Source organism: Emydura macquarii, unplaced genomic scaffold (assembly GCF_026122565.2).
Source record: "Emydura macquarii macquarii isolate MOO-44397 ecotype Brisbane River unplaced genomic scaffold, CSIRO-AGI_Emac_v2 contig_3305, whole genome shotgun sequence".
Lineage (NCBI taxonomy): Eukaryota > Metazoa > Chordata > Testudines > Chelidae > Emydura > Emydura macquarii.
Window position 1 is genome coordinate 7,898,318 of NW_027133442.1, and position 16,947 is coordinate 7,915,264.

The 16,947-nt window shown below is 52.4% G+C and overlaps 1 protein-coding gene and 1 pseudogene across 1 annotated transcript in view; one reads left to right on the plus strand and one right to left on the minus strand.

Annotated features, from left to right (window-relative positions):
- The window catches only part of LOC137143264 (zinc finger protein 436-like), a 604,313-nt gene that overhangs the window by 546,786 nt on the left and 40,580 nt on the right, over positions 1-16,947 (plus strand). The window lies entirely within an intron of this gene.
- LOC137143290 (zinc finger protein 850-like) overlaps positions 1-16,947 on the minus strand; it is a 52,703-nt pseudogene that overhangs the window by 2,009 nt on the left and 33,747 nt on the right.

Below are 16,947 nucleotides of genomic sequence, written 5' to 3' on the forward strand. Positions count from 1 at the left end.
CTGATGGAGACACACAGGCACTGCATTGTGAGGGTGACAGTCTCTGTGATGCTGGGTTTGGGGGCTGCAGGAGCTGATCTCCCAGAAATCTAAGGGGTTGAGGAAGAGTCCTGGACCCAGGACTCCATCCCCAGTTCTGGGAGGAGAATGGGGTCTAGTGGGTTAGAGTAGAGGGGATGAGATTGGGAGTCAAACCCAGGCATATCTCCTGATCTCCAAAGGTCCACAGCTCCTCACCAGCGAGATCAGAGTCTGATCATTCTCCTGCATGACATCTCTATAGAGCTGCCTCTGCCCTTCATCTCGGAGTCCCCAATCCTCCCAGGAGAAATACACGGCCACCTACTCGGACGGGACCTAGAACAAGGGGCCTTGCTCAGCACCTGCTGCTCCAGCCACAGTTCCCAGTGCTGGGGCAAGAACTAAGGGAGTGGGAACGGACCTGGGATCCTGTCCCACATTTTGTGCAGTCCCCTTTGCAAAGGACTCTGGGAAATGGAGATGCTCTTTGCAATGCACCATGGGCAAGATTGGCCATTGATTCCAGGCATATTGGAGATTTCAGATCCATCTCTTCTTGAATATTTATGAGGAGGTGGAAAGCTGTAATTCTCTGCTCCCCATATCCCAGCTAGGACTCAGGAGTCCTAGGTTCTAGCCCCAACTCTGAGAAGGGTATGGAGCGTACAGTGGATTAGAGCAGAGGGTGGACAGGGAGGTGCTCCAGTTTCAGAAGGGGACATTCCTTAGGTGACACTAGGCTCTTGAATTAGCAGCCAGCCAGCTAACGGTGTGTGATATGAAAGGGCATTTCCTTTGAACACTTTTGGAATAGAACATAGCACAGAGCTAGAGAGAGACCTGCATACTTTATATATTCCAGGGAGTAATATGTTGGGCCTCATGGTAGCATCATCCTGAGAAATGTTCACTCATGTAGGTCTGGTTCATATTTTATAGATGGGGAAACTGAGGCACAGAGCAGGCAAAAGACTGGTGTACAGTCATGCAGTGAGACAGTACTGGCAGTGAGTATCTAGCCAAGGTACTTTTAACTGCTGTAGGGTCTGAGTGCCTCACAATTTGTAATGTATTTATCTTTCCAACACCCCCTGCAAGGCATGGCAGAGCTATTTTCCCCATTGTACAGATGGGGAAACTGAGGCACAGAGCAGCTAAGAGCCAGCTCCTCAAAGGTATTTAGGTGCCAAAAGATGTAGAGAGGTGATTTCATTAGGTGCTTAAATACCTTGAGGGATCTGGCCCTAAGGACTCACCAAAGGCCACACAGGCAATCTGTGATGGAGCTGGGAATTGGAATCAGTCACTGGGGCATCCTTTATTTCTTACAAAATAGAACCCAGGAGTCCTGGGGTGCACAGGCTTGCTGATATTTTTCCTATATCCTGTGTCGGTACAACACCTGCATAATGGGGTCCTGGTTCCTGACTGGGGCTCCTAGGTGTTACTGTAAGACAAATAATATGTGCTACCTCTGACTGATCCATCTTCTTTATGGACTCTCTGACATATCTCCCTTATGGTACAGCACCCCAAATACCATGCTAGCACAGTGCTTCTCCCTCCAACTCTCTCACTCTCACACGTGCACGCACACACACTCACTACTTCCATGTCATGAAAGAGAGGGTGGGCCATACCCTGATGATCCACTCAATTTATTGTCAGCTGATGGCTTATGTTGGCGCCACCAGTAGGGGGAGAGAGGACGCTACAGAGAGATGTCAGTGTTTGTTTTTACCCTTTGGGCTCTCAGCTCGGTTGAATGGGATGTAAGCCAAGGAGCCCAGCAGAGAACATGGGGCACTAGGGGTCATGGGTTTGAGCCCCATGAACGGACCTAGCCAAGGGGTATGGGTACATAATTTAGTGACCTTCAGTCTAGCTGTAACCTGTACTAACAATGTGACTATGTCCCTCCCTAAGAGCTAGATGATGGGTTTGGGAGTGCCTCTCTAGCAACAGGTGTTTTAATGTGGACAGGAGGGAGGTGTATGATTAGAAACAGAGGTACCAGGTTTAATCCCTGGTGGGGAAAGGTGAGACACAATGCAGCGATGTTCCCCTGGCAGGCCACCAGGCTGCAGTGGGATGTGGCTGCTTGATCTGCCACTACAGAACCTCAGCCTGAGGCAGTGGCACATCCCTCCAAGGGCCACTGAGGCTTGATCAGTGACACCTATCCTATAGGGACACTCAGCCAGGCCTCGGGGAGATGTGCCACCATAGCAGACCTTTATCCTGAGGCAGTGGCATATCCCCACTGGAGGCTACTGGGAAAGGACCCCAGCCAGATCAGTGACATGTATCCCAAGAGTTTGCCAGGCCAGGACCCCAGTTGGATGCAGTGAAACATCCCCTAAGGGGACACTGGGCTGGAACCCCAGCTAGATGCAGTGGGATGTGGTTCCATGATCCACCACTCGAAACTCTGAGCCAGATGCAGTGGCATGTCCCCCCACAGGTCAATGGGGCAGGATCCCAGTTGGAAGCAGCAGTAGATTCTTCCCATCCAGAGGAGTGTGGGCATTTGCAGCAGCCACCCATCCCTACGTCAACTCCTCCTGCAGCCGACGCAGGGGAAGTGGTGACCACTGGAGTGGGCCCCCTGGTGTCGGGCCAGCGTGGAGCTCTGGGCGAAGGCTTTCCCACAGTTGGGGCACTTGTAGGGGCGCTCACCGGTGTGGGTGCGCAGGTGCTCAGAGAGGTAGGAGCTTTGACTGAAGCCCTTCCCACACTGGCTGCACCGGAAGGGGCGCTCGCCCTTGTGGGCCCGCTGGTGGCGCAGCAGCGAGGAGCTATGGCTGAAGCTCTTCCCACACTGCAAGCAGGTGAAGGGTTTCTCTCCCGTGTGGATGCGCCGGTGCCGCAGGAGGCAGGTGCTGGAGATGAAAGTCTTCCCACACTCAGCACACTTGTAGGGCTTCTGGCCCGTGTGGATCCTCTGGTGCCGCACCAGATGTGAGCTGTGGCCAAAGCTTTCCCCACACTCGGGGCATTTGTAGGGTCTCTCCCCCGTGTGGATCCGCTTGTGCTGCAGCAGGTTGGAGCCGCGACTGAAGCTCTTCCCACAGTCGGGGCATCGGTAGGGCCGCTCGCCCGTGTGAGTGCTCTGGTGCTGGATCAGAGCTGAACTCCAGCTGAAGCTCTTACCGCACTCCCCGCACCGGTAGGGGCGCTCCCCAGTGTGGATGCGTTGGTGCTCCAGCAGGTGGGAGCGCCAGCTGAAGGCCTTCCCACAGTCAGGGCATTCATAGGGTCTCTCCCCTGTGTGTGCTCGCTGGTGTGTGAGGAGGTTTGTGCTCTGGCTGAAACCCTTTCCGCAGTCGGGGCAGTGGTAGGCTTGCTCCCTCCGGTGCATCTTCATTGGGTCTCTGGGTTCCCATAAGCCTCTTCCCTCCTGGAGATCTCCCTGCTGCTGCCCCACCCCACTGGTATCTCCCCACTCGGTGCTCTGGGATTTCCGGTGTGGCTCTGCTCCTGCTGACCCTTCCTGCCGGGGATTTTCCTTCCTCACTGTCCTGGCACCTGCTGGGGGTAAGAGAACATACACAGATCCTAGGACAAAAAGCACCACTGTGATCATCTATTCTGACTTTCTGTGTAACTCACGCTGGAGAAACTCAGCCACTGACTCCTGCATCTAGCTGGCTTTTGCTTTAACTAGAATGGAGCTTTTAGAAACACCCCCAATCTTTACCTAAAGACTCCAAGGGAGGCGAACCCACCAACCCCCTTGGTAACTTATTCCAATCTTAATTCTCTGTCCTGCACCTTTTTTCTAGTCTGGATTTATCTGGTTTCAGCTCCTAGCCACTGAATCTGGCTCTGTCTTTGGCTGCTAGATTGAAGAGCCGTCTGCTCTGAGCAATCTCCTCCCTACAGAAGCACTGGCATTAAGTCACCTCCTAATCTTCCCTTGGAAAAGTGTACTAGACAGCGCTTCTTTGGTGCCTCTGTTGCAGGCAGGTTACCCACCCCTCACATCATTCTTGTGACTCTCCTTTGAACCTGCTCCAGTTTTGCAATAGCCTTTCTGATGGGTGGATACCAGAGCTGGGCACGGTCTCCTGTAATGGTCTCCCCAATACCCTATACAGAGGAGTCACCCCTCCCTGCTCCTACTGGATATTTCCCTGTCTATGGATCATGTTGCCCTCTTGGCTAGAGCATTGCACCGGAGCTCAGGTTTTCACTAGGTTACTGTGAGACCCTAAGTTCTTTACTGGGTCACGACTTCCCCCCATCTTCCAGTCTCAGAGGGTCTCCGTAGTGTCGCTCATTCCTCACCTGGTTGGGCACCTCTTGGGATCTCCCTTTCCTCAAAACCCTGGAGATCCGGGATGCTCAACTCTTCCTCTCGCTCCATCCCGGAGACCAGGGCGAGATCAGGGACGGGGGAAAGAAACAGGCGAGACGGCGCTGGGTGAAATCTCCCTGGAGGGCTCGGGGCGAGAGCCCGCCCCCTGGTTTTAAAGCCAAACCCAGCGACACAGATCTCCTCGCCCCAATCAGTGCTGCCTCTCTGCTGATTGCTCTGGACCTTGCTGGGCTCCGCTGCACGGACCCCAGCCCCATGCTGCCTCGGGACTGGCTGTTGGGGGGAGGGGGGTCCCCCGGTCCAAGCCGTGGGGCAGCTCCGATCCTCTTGTTGCTACGGCCGCTTCCTCCAAGCAGCGATTTCCTGCCTCTGCGGCTGTTTCTCTCCCTCCCCTGGAGCCGCCTTTCGCTGCATTCCTCGCTGTCTCCCCTGCCCCAGTGTCCGCACTCACCGCCGGGCTGGGGCGATTCCCTCTGGGTTCCGGGGCGGCAGATAACGTGCCCCTGCGCACACACAGGGCTGGGAGCCCGTATCAGAATTTAGGGGACACAGAAATTAGGATTCCGGAATGGTGGGACAGGAAAGTCCCTGCGCTATTACAGCCCCGCTACTGATGATGGCTCCGCTCTAGAACTGGACGCTTCCCATCTCTATGTTTTTAACCCGGTGATTTGCCGGGTATTAGGAAAAGGCTCCCCACGTGTGGAGAGTGACTGGGGCGATGAGATATCCAGCCCTTGCCTGGGGAAAACACCATAGAGACTAGACTGGGGAGCAAGGGGGTGTCTATTCCCTAGGGGATGTGCCCAAGGAGAGGTACCAGGCAGTACATTTTCTGTGCGTGCTGTTCTAGTCTTTCCCTCTCTAGAGATTGGAGAGAAAAGGCATGGGAGCAGTTACAAGTTCCCTTAAGGGTTCGGCGTTCGGCGTCTCAGGTAATGTGCTTTTGTCCCACCGTGTCAGTCACCATCCATGGGTCCATTCTCCAGTCCAAGGACAGATGGAATGCAGAACACATGGAGAAGACTCACAGCGGACGTGGAGAGCTTCTCGCATAATGGCGTCCTCAATCTCAAATTAAACCCCCTCCCATGATTAAAGTCTCCTCTTCCGTAGTACTGCTGGAGAGCTCCTGGGAGGCCTCAGGAATGGGGGCAGAGAGGGACAAGAGAGTGGGGACTGAAGGGCTCTGACATCATGTCACTCATTTTAGCTCCTGAAGTTACCTGCTTTAGAGGGTCCCACACTTTGTTGCTTCTGTCAGCTGAGCTCATTGCATCTATAAGGGGCTCTTTATAGATTCCAAGGCCAGAAGAGACCATTGTGATAATCTAGTCTGACCACCTGTGTAACAGAGGCCAGAGAATGACCCCAAAGTAATTCCTAGAGTACATCTTTGAGAAATGTATCCAATCTTGATTTAAAAATTGTCAGTGGTGGAGAATCCACTGTGACCTTGGTAAATTGTTCCAGTAGTTCATTACTCTCACTGTTAAAAATTTACACCTGATTTCCAGTTTGAATTTGTCTAGTTTCAACTTCCAGCCATTGGATCATGTTAGACTTTGCTAGACTGAAGAGCCCATTATTAAATATTTATTTCCCATGTAGGTACTTACAGAGTGTGATTAAATCACCCCATAGCCTTCTCTTTGAAAAGTTAAATAGATTGAACTTCTTGAGGCTGTCATTCTTTAATCATTCTTGTGCCTCTTCTCTCACCCCTCTTCAATTTATCAACATCCTTCATGAACTGTGCTTACCAGAACTGGACACAGTATATCCAGCAGTGGTAGCACAAGAGCCAAATACAGAAATAAAATAATCTCTCTGCTCCTACTCAAGATTCACCTGATTGTGCATCCCTCCACATCCCACACAGGCTCCCTGTGTGCCACTCTCCCATCCCTCTCTATTTCAGGGACTTCTTGAAAACCCCATCCCTCCCCACACACCAGGGGCTCTGTGTCCCCCCATCTCACCCTCTTCCCTAGGCCAGGAGCTCTGTGTGTCCCCCATTTACCCTCTTCTGGTTGTCTGATTGACACAGAGAAATGGCATCCAGTTGAAGGTAAGACCTTGCTTCTCTTGGCCAACAGGCTTGGGCTGTGGGACATCACCTCCACCAGGGATAAAGCAGCACCAGGAGGAGATGACAATCATTTGTAAATGACTCTAAAGCTTCCTACTTCGTTAGTTATTTCTAAGACAGCCGCACCCACAGGCCCAGCCCAGATCAGGGCCCCATTGTGCTGGATGCAGGACACATCTGGAGCAAGGACAAGCCCTGCCCCAAAGGGCTTACAAGGGATAAAAGAAAGGGCAGGAGGGTAAACTGAGGCACAGAGAGGGGAAGGGACTTGCCCAAAGACACACAGCCAATCAGTGAGCAAGGCAGGAATAGAATCCAAGTCTGCTGACTTAAAGGACCACAGGGCCTCTCAGTTCTTCCTGCCTTAATACATTTATGTGAATCCTTCATTTGTGTCTCTATTCCACTTTGTCTCCCACAGCTGGGCAGATGGGAGTGAGGGATTCATAGAGTTCATGGCCAGAGAAGGGACCATTCTGGCCACCCAGTCTGACTTCCTGCATAACCAAGGCCAACGAACATCACCGAGTGACTCCTGCTTCCAGCCCAGAACTTCTGGTGGAGCTAGAGCCGAGCTTTTATAGCCAGTCGTCCAGTCTTGATTTAAAGACTTCAGGTGATGGCGAATCCACTACATCCCTTGGTGAGTTGTTCCCAATGGTTAATTCCCCCCACTGTTAGAAACTTACACCTGATTTCCAGTCTGAATTTGTCTCACTTCAGCTTCCAGCCATTGGATCTCATTTAGCCTTTGGCTGCTGCATTGAAGAGTCTTCTGCTATCAGAGATCTCCTCCCCATGTAGGTACGGGGATCAAGTTATCTACTCATCTTCTCTTGGATAAGCTAAATAGATCAAACTTCTTTAGTGTCTCACTATAAGGAAGGTTTCCCAAGCCTCTCATTGTTCTTGCAGCTCTTTTCTTAACCCTCTCTAATTTTTCAACACCCTTTCTGAAGGGTGGATTCCAGAACTGGATGGATTCTCCTGTAATGATCTCCCCAATACTGTACACATAAGAGGTGAGACCCCCTTCCTATTACTGCTTGATATTCCTTGGTTTATAGAACCAAGGATTGCATTACCTTCTTAGCTACAGTATCACAGTGGGAGCTGATGGTCAACTGGTTATCCACCAGGACTCCTAAGTCCTTTACAGAGTCACTGCTTCCCAGGATATATTCCCTTGCCCACTAAATGCAACATCCATTCTTGTAGTTCCTGAATGTACAGCTTGGCATTTGGTTGTGTTAAAACACATCTTGTTGAGATGATCCCAGTTCACCAAGTGATCCCATTTGGTCTGTAGAACTGCTATGGCCTATGTTCAGCAAGGTACGAGAGCCTTCAACCACTGGCTCCTACCTGGCGTGTAGTCTCTGGTGTCTCTTCAGCTGGGAGCTCCTTAGGAAGCTCTTCCAGCAGTGGGAGCATCTGTAGGGTCGCTCCCCCGTGTGGATCCGCTGGTGCCGGATCAGGAGGGAGCTCTGGTTGAAGCACTTTCCACACTCGGGACATTTGTATGGTCGTTCCTCTGTATGGCTGATCTGGTGGCGGCTGAGGCTTGAACTCTGGCTGAAGCTCCTCCCACAGTCAGGGCATTTATAGGGTTTCTCGTCCCAATGGATCCTGCGATGGGTGAAGAGGTTGGAGCTAAGGTTGAAGCTCTTCCCGCAAACCAGACACTTGTAAGGTCTCTCACCGGTGTGGATCCGCTGGTGCCGGATCAGGGCTGAGCTCACCCCGAAGGCCTTCCCGCATTCCCCACACTTGTAGGGTCTCTCGTCTGTGTGGATGCGCTGGTGCCGGGCCAGGTGGGAGCTGTGGCCAAAGCTCTTCCCACAGCTGGGGCAGCTGTAGGCTTGCTCCACACAGTGGATGCGCTGGTGCTGGAGAAGGTTGGAGCTCACACTAAAGCTCTTCCCGCAGTCTGGGCATTTGTAGGGTCGCTCCCCTGTGTGGCTGATCTGGTGCTGGATGAGCTGGGAGCTGAAGTGGAAGCTCTTCCCACACTGGGCGCATTTGTGGGATCTCTGCCCAGTGTGGATTCGACGATGGCGACTCAGGTTTGAGCTCAGGCTGTAGCTCTTGTTGCACTCATGGCATTTGTAGGGTTTTTCTGCTAGGCTGGTGGCCAACTGGGTGAGATCATTGGGTCTCTGCCCCAGCGGGTCTCCCTGCTGTTGTCCTGCCCCACAGGGATCTCCCTGCTCAGAGCTCTGGGCCATCCCATGCAGCTTCACTTCAGCAGGCCCTGCTTGCTGGGGATTCCCCTCATCTGTCCTGGCACCTGCTGGGAGACAGAGAGAGAGAATCCCACCAGGGCTGTTCCCTGTGCCGGAGATGGGAGGGGCAAAGGGGTTTGTCATTGAGCAGAAAACCTGAAGGGCAGGAAGCGAATCCCCCAAACCCTTCTTCAGAAGGGAGAGGAGAGGCCTTGGCTGCTCCAGCATTCCAGCTGAGCCTCCGAGAAAGGCTGCGGGAGGGCTCCTGCCAGGGGTGGGAGCAGGGAGTGATGCCTGCCATGAGGACAGGGACCTGCTGGGGGACGCTACTGAGCGAGAGGAGACCGAGCTGGGTGCGGAGCTCCCGCGGGCTGTGCTGGGATCCCAGCTTTTCCCCTTCACTCCCGGCCGGTCCCTGAGCCGGGGTCGCTCATTCCTCACCTGTGCGGGCGCCTCCCGGGATCTCCCTTTCCCCGGCGCCCTGGAGATCCGGGTCCCTCGGCTCGTCCCCTCGCTCCATCCAGGAGATCGCGTCTGGGTCGGGGTCAGGGGATCCTGCTCCGGGGAAGAAAACAGGCAGGACGGCGCTGGGTGAACTCTCCCCCGGGGGCTCGGGGCGGAGAGCGCGCCCTGATTTTAATACCAAGCCCAGCGAGGCAGAACTCCTTCCCCTCGCCCCCAATCCGAGCCAGCGGGGCTCAGCTGCACAAACACCTCCGGGCTCCGGGCTGCCCCGAATTGACTGCGGGAGGGGTGGGGGAGGGCTCTCTCTCGCCCCACTTCGGTTCCGATCCCTGCGTCCCACCAGGTGGCGATTTCCTGCCTCTGTGGCTGTTTCTCTCCCTCCCCTGGGGCCACCTCTTGCCGTGACACTGTCTCCACGGCGCCCCGCTCCCCGGGCGATCCCGGGGGGGAGGGGGAGCGCTGCAGACGGGGCTCGGTCCTGCTCTCACACGGGCTGGGAGCTCAGCTGGGCTCAGAAGAACCCAGGTGTCCGGGCCGGGGCTGGGACAGGAAGGTCCCTGCGCTATTACAGCCCCGCTACTGATGATGGCTCCGCTCTAGAACTGGACGCTTCCCATCTCTATGTTTTTAACCCGGTGATTTGCCGGGTATTAGGAAAAGGCTCCCCACGTGTGGAGAGTGACTGGGGCGGTCAGATATCCAGCCCCTATAGAGACTAGACTGGACCAGACTGGGGAGCAATGGGGTGTCCGTTCCCTAGGAGATGTGCCCAAGGAGAGGTACCAGGCGGTACATTTTCCTGCGGGCGCTCTTCTAGTCTTTCCCTCTCTAGAGATCGGAGAGGAAACGCATGGGAGCGGAGTTACGGGCTCCCTTAAGAGTTCGGGGTCCGGCGTCTCCGTTCAAATGCGTTTGTCCCATCAACGCAGGGTTAAATCCAGCCTCGAGCGAATAGCTTCCCTGGTTCCACCGTGCTGAAAACCCTGATAAAGTAATTTCTGAAGGAGAAAATCCGCTTCAGTTAGGTGACGGGCCATTTAAGATGGAATGTTGGGACCTGGAGGTTCCATAGCAGATGGGTGGAATGTTGGGACCTGGACGTTGCAGTCGGGTGGGACGTTGAGGTCTGGAGGTTCTGTGGCAGTCGGGTGGGACGTTGAGGTCTGGAGGTTCTGTGGCAGTTGGATGGGAGGTTGAGGTCTGGAGGTTCTGTTGCAGTTGGGCAGAATGTTGGGAGCTGGAGGTTCTGTGGCAGTGGGGCAGAATGTTGGGAGCTGGAGGTTCTGTGGCAGTTGGGCAGAATGTTGGGGTCTGGAGATTCTGTGGCAGTTGGATGGGACGTTGAGGTCTGGAGGTTCTGTTGCAGTTGGGCAGAATGTTGGGGGCTGAGGGTGTGGCAGTGGGGCAGAATGTTGGGGTCTAGAGGTTCCATGGCAGTTGGGCATAATGTTGTGGTTCAGAGGTTTTGTGGCAGTTGAATGGGTGGGTGGGGCCTGAAGTGAACAGCATGTCATGGGAGTGGGATGTAAATACCTGTCACTAACCCTGTGGGAGATGAGGAGGCAGAAATGTCTCAGGGATTCATGGCCCCCCTGTCACAGAGCCATTTTGTGGGTACTGCGATCACGTGAATACCTGTCTGTTCCTATCTGGGCTGAGACCCAACTCATCTCATGCTAGGCCTAATAAACACAGTGAACGAGATTCACTCCGTAAGGCCCTGTATCCCTTTTCCTGACCCGCTGAGCCAACCAGTCCCCCTGCCCTGGGGCCAGATTGGAGCTGGCATCCCAAGAGGGGAATGGCCCCTTCTCCTATTCCTTGTCCCCTGAAACAGCCAGTCCTCTGCCTTAGAGCTGGATCAGAGCCCGTGCCCCCTAGAGGGGAAAGACCCTGTATTCCATTCCCCACACCCCTGAGCCACCTACTTCCCTGCCCTGAGGCTGCTTGTAGCCAGCACCCCTAGAGGGGAAAGGGTGCATGTCCCATTCCCGGACCTGAGAACAGAGGGCACAGTTCCTGTGTATATAATCCTGGGGAGACCCCTTCTGGGCTCATCTCTGGGCATCTCAATCCTGGAGAGATATAGACAGATTGCAGGGAGTCTAGGGCAGAGCATCGGACATGATCAGAGGCTGCAGGGTCCAGTTTACTAGGGGAGATTAAAGAAGCCAGCTCAGCAGTGGCTGAGTGGGGGATAATCCTAAAATGGCGATGCTGGGATCCAAGGATTTGAACCCCAGTCAGGGGCACTTTGTCTCCCTTGCTTCAGAAATGAAGGAAATTCCCAGCTCCCTGGTCACAACAGCTGAGAAGCTGCAGAGAGAGATCTGAGACCTGACACTTCTATTGTCAAGAGAAGGTAAAAAATGAGCTAAAATTCCCACTTCTTCCCCAAATCAATCCCATGGACCCCCAGCATTGAGCCCCATCCCACTTTTCATGGCCTCTTGTAGAAAAATGCCATGGAATCATGGAAAAATACCAGCTGTAGGAGGGCTGAGAGACGTGTAAACTAGGGTTTTGGGCTACTTCAGTGGAAAGAGCAAGGTTTGAAATGATAACACAGAGTGTTTTCCTCTCAGGTGTGCCATAAATCTCAGAGTATATTGGAAACAGACACATGGAAAAACAACAACAACCAACTAACCAATCAATGGGACTGAGTCAGCATGCCACTCCCACTCCCGCCAAAGTGCTCACATAGCAGAAGGCAGAATTTTGGCCAACACAGAAGTATAATTTCACCAGCATCTGCTCCTTCCATGACCCAAGGGGACTGTGTCAATATAACTCGCTATGAGCTAGATTGTGATCTCAGTGACCCCGGTGTAAATCTGGAGTGACCCCAATGGAATTAGGGGTAGATTCTAATCTCAGTGACTTTGGTATAAATCTGAGTGGTCCCACTGATGTGAATAGAATCAGGGATAGACTATGATCTCAGTGACCCCAGTGTAAATCTAGAATCCTCCACTGAGTCACTGGAGTCAGGCCTGGATTCTGATCTCAGTCACAATGGTTTAAATCCAGAATAATCCTGTTGATTTTCCTGGAGTCACTCTGGACTTATTCTTGTGTGAGATCAGAATCAGATCCTTTGGATTACTGAATTTATGTGTGAGAAACCTATTATAACAGGATTGAGAGTAACTCACTAGCAGCATGGATAAAAATAATATAGATCAGAACCTTTGTGTGATATCCAGAAATTGAACATGGTTCTAGATCTTAAAGAAACAGTCACAGACCAGAATTTTGCTAATAAGACCCATCAGAATCCAGCTCTGACTCTACTGACATCAAAGGAGTCACACTGGATTTACATCAGGGTCACCAAGATCAGAATCCAACCCTGACTCCATGATGTCAGAGGGATTGCTCCAGATTTACACTGGTGTCACGAGATCCGAATCCACCCCAATGCTGATGCAATCAGGGGTTACAGAAACTGATCTATATTAAAGACTCCACATAATTTTCTCTTGTTTTCTTTTAGTATTTTCCAGGAAGCAGAGCACCACCCAACATGACTGAGATGGACAGAATGCTCCAGCATATTCCCCAAAGAGCTGTGTCACAGGGCAGCTGGTCCCTTTGGACAGACTAAGCCCAGTGCCCAATGACCAGAGGAAGTGAGCCCAATCCAGCTAATTAAAGATGGCTGGGCTACAGCTAGGCCTATAAAGGGATGCTAGTAGGCAGCTGGAGGGAGGAATGACTGAGACAGGCTGAGCCCTGGGAAGGGAAAGCCACACTGGAGTGAAGCTAGCTCCTGTGCTGGGTCCCTGAAGCGAAGGGCTGGGGTCTCAGAGAAGCAGCCCTGCAGTTGCTGCACTGGGCAGGGAGCAGAGCTGGCTGAAACTGGGAAGCTGCCAGGAGAAGGAGTGCCTGAGACCCTGGGGAGGGTGACCCTGAAGCTTGGGTGATGGGCCAAGGATTGAGCTGAGGCTGCTTCTTGTTTTGTGTGCTAACCTCTGTAAAAGAAAGAAGCCTCCTTGAAAAGATTGGGTGTGGGAGCGCAGACTGTGGAGCCAGGGAGAATGCCAGCCTGGTGACAGGCTGCAAACCTTGAACAAAGAAGCCTTATCCAAAGAGTTTGTTAGGCTGTGATGAACGCGAGAATGTTGGTAAATATTTCTATGATTCATATGTGTGCCTCAGTTTCCTTGCACACTATATACAACCAGAAAGCTCCCCATAGTTACATCAATTTCCCCCTCTCTAAAGTTGTCCCAATCAAGGGGATGTTTGTTTCAACCTCAGTGGAGCCCTCCCCCATTGTCACCTCAATTTGCTCCCCTCCTGAGTCTCCTTCCTGCAGCTGGGGTGTATCTACTTGGTGTGGATCTTCTGGTGCTTCATGAGGGCGGAGCTGTCTCTGAAGCCCTTTCCGCAGTCAGTGCACTTGTAGGGCCGCTCCCCAGTGTGCGTGCGCCGGTGTTTGTTGAGCTTGGAGCTATCAATGAAGCGCTTCCCACACTCAGTGCACTCATAGGGCCGCTCACCGCGGTGGATCCGCCGGTGCTGCATGAGTGATGAACTCTGATTGAAGGTCTTGCCACACTCGGGGCAGCTGTAGGGTCTCTCTCCGGTGTGGATGCGCCGGTGCTTGATGAGGTTGGAGCTCTGGCTGAAGCTTTTCCCGCAGTGGGAACAGCTGTAGGGTTTCTCTCCAGTGTGGATGCGCCGGTGCTGGATCAAGTTGGAACTGCTGCTGAAGCTCTCACCACACTCAGCACAGCTGTAGGGCTTTTCGCCTGTATGGGTGCGAATGTGCTGGGTGAAAGAGCCCAGGCTGAAGCTCTTCCCACACTCGCTGCAGATGAAGGGCTGCTCCCTGACGTGGGTGTGGAAATGCTTCACCAGGGTGTAGTTGCGGTTGAAGCTCTTCCCACACTTGGTGCATTGGTAAGGCCGCTCGCCCGTGTGGATGCGCTGGTGCTGGAAGAGGTGGGAACTCCGGATGAAGCTCTTCCCACACTGGCCGCACTTGTAGGGGCGCTCCCCTGTGTGGATGCGCTGGTGATCGATGAGGTTGTAACTGAGGATAAAGCTCTTCCCGCACTCAGTGCACTTGTAGGGCTTCTGGCCTGCGTGGATGCGCTGGTGTTGGATGAGGTGGGAGCTCTGGCTGAAGCTCTTTCCACAGTCTGAGCAGCAATAGGGGCGCTCTCCCGACTGGGCTTGGTTGTGCTTGGTCACCACCCTTATGTGGGTCTCATCTGGAGATATCAAATCTGTCTCCTGCTGTTGTCCAGCCCCTCTGGCCTCTCCTGGCTCTATGCTCTGGGACATCCCGTGCGGCCCCGCTTCCAAAGGCCCTTCCTGCTTGGGATTCTCCTCCTCCATCCCGGCGTCTGCTGGGAAAGAGGGAGAATCTAGACAGAGCTTGTTCCCTGTGCTGGAGAGAGAAGGGAGCAGAAAATCTGAAGGGCAGAAAGTGAATCCCTCCCAAAACCTTCCCTGGAGGAGAGCAGAGAGGCTGGTTCTGCCCCAAGGGCCTAGCTGAGTGCTCAGAGAGAGGCTGGGGGAAGGGTCAGGCAGGGTGGATGTGAGCCAGGAGTGAGGCCTGCTGTGGGGACAGGACCTGCTAGAAACAATACTGAGCAAGACCAAACAGAATTGGGAGGGCACCAAGGGGCTTTGCTGGGATGCATTCCCTCTCCTGAACTGTCAAACTAACCTCATTTAATTGATAAATTAAACAGTAATAAGTCAACGGGACTGGATGGCATTCACCCAAGAGTTCTGATGGAACTCAAATGTGAAATTGCAGAACTACTAACTGTGGTGTGTAACCTATCATTTAAATCAGCGATCTCAGCAATTACATGCTGGTAAACCTAACTTCAGTAACAGGGAAATTGGTCAAAACTATAGTGAAGAACAGAATTATCAGACATATATACATATAGATGAACATGATTTGTTAGGGCAGAGTCAGTATGGTTTTTGTAAAGTGAAATCATGCCTCACCAATCTAGAATTTTTTGAGGGGGTCAAAAAGCATGTGGACAAGGGTGATCCAGTGGATATAGCATACCTAGTTTTTCAGAAAGCCTTTTACAAGGTCCCTCACCAAAGGCTCTTAAGCAAAATAAGCTTTCATGGGATAAGAGGGAAGGCCCTCTCCTGCATTGATAACTGGTTAAAAGATAGGAAACAAATGGTAGGAATAAATGGTCAGTTTTCAGAATGGAGAGAGGTAAATAGTGGTGTTTCCCAGGGGTCTGTAGTGGGACCAGTACTGTTCAACATATTCATAGATGGTCTGGAAAAAGGGGTAAACTGTGAGGTGGCAAAACGTGCAGGTGATATAAAACTTCTTAAGATAGTTAATTCCAAAGCAGACTGCAAAGTTACAAAGGGATCTCACAAAACTGTGTGACTGGGAACAAAATGGAAGATGAAATTCAAAGCTGATAACTGCAAAAAAATGCACATTAGAAAACATAATCCCAATTATTCATATAAAATGATGGAGTTGAAATTAACTGTTACCACTCAAGAAAGAGATCTTGGAGTCATTGTGGATAGTTCTCTAAAAACATCCACTCAATGTGCAGCGGCTATCAAAAAAGATAACAGAATATTGGGAATCATTGGGAGAGGGATAGATAATAAGACAAAAATTATGATACTGCATCTTCATAAATCCCTGGTATGCCCACACATTGAATACTGCGTGCAGATCTGGTCTCCCTATCTCAAAAAAGATATATTGGAATTGGAAAAGGTACAGAAAAAGGCAACAAAAATGACTAGGGGTATGGAACAACTTCCATTTGAGGAGTGATTAATAAGACTGGGACTTTTCAGCTTGGAAAAGAGATGACTAAGGGGGAATATGATAGAAATCTATAAAATCATGACTGGTGTGAAGAAAGTAAATAAGGAAGTGTAAATTACTCATTCTCATAACACAAGAACTAGGGGCCACCACATGAAATTAATAGGCAGCATGTTTAAAATGAACAAAAGGAGGTATTTCTTCACACAATGCACAGTCAACCTGTGGAACTTCTTGTCTGTGGATGTTGTGAAGGTCAAGACTATAACAGTGTTCACAAGAATTAGATACGTTTCTGGAGGACAGGCCCATCAGTGGCTATTAGCCAAGATAGGCAGGGATGAAAAACCATGCTCTTAAGTATCCCTAGACTCTTTTTGCCAGTGCTGGGAATGGCTGACAGGATGGATCACTTGATGATTACCTGTTCCGTTCATTTCTTCTGAAGCCCCTGGCATTGGCCACTGTCAGAAGACAGGATACTGGGCGAGATGGACAACTGGTCTGACCCAGGATGGCCGTTTTTATATGCTAACTAATTTGATTCCAATTTTGCCACCTCGTGGCTCTCCCGCCCCACTAGCCTGTCTGGGGGCGATTATCTGGCCTGGGTTTGGCTTGACGTCAGACTAGATGACCAGCAAGGCCCCTTCTGGCCTTCACCAGCTCTGGCTCTAGCCTAGCACCCTGGGGCGCTCGTGGTCAGTTCGTGGAGGGGAGGGTCCCCAGGCCAGTGTCGCTCGCTAGTCGCTCCTCACCTGTGCGAGTGGCCGTCAGGCCAGGCTCGCCTGTTCCGGAGACCTGGGGATCCGGGACCCTGGGCTCGTCCCTTCGCTCCAGCCGGGAGATCGCGGGTTCCGCGACCGGGAGTCCTGCCTGCGGGGAAGCAGAGAGGGAAAGTCCTGGTTTGCAAATAACCATCGGCCCTTCCAGACTCCCCCGGGGCTGCCCTGCAGCTGGCTGGGTTGGGGGGACTCGGACTCTGCTGCGCTCAGCTTCACCGATCCCCGCACAACTGCTGCCGGCTGGG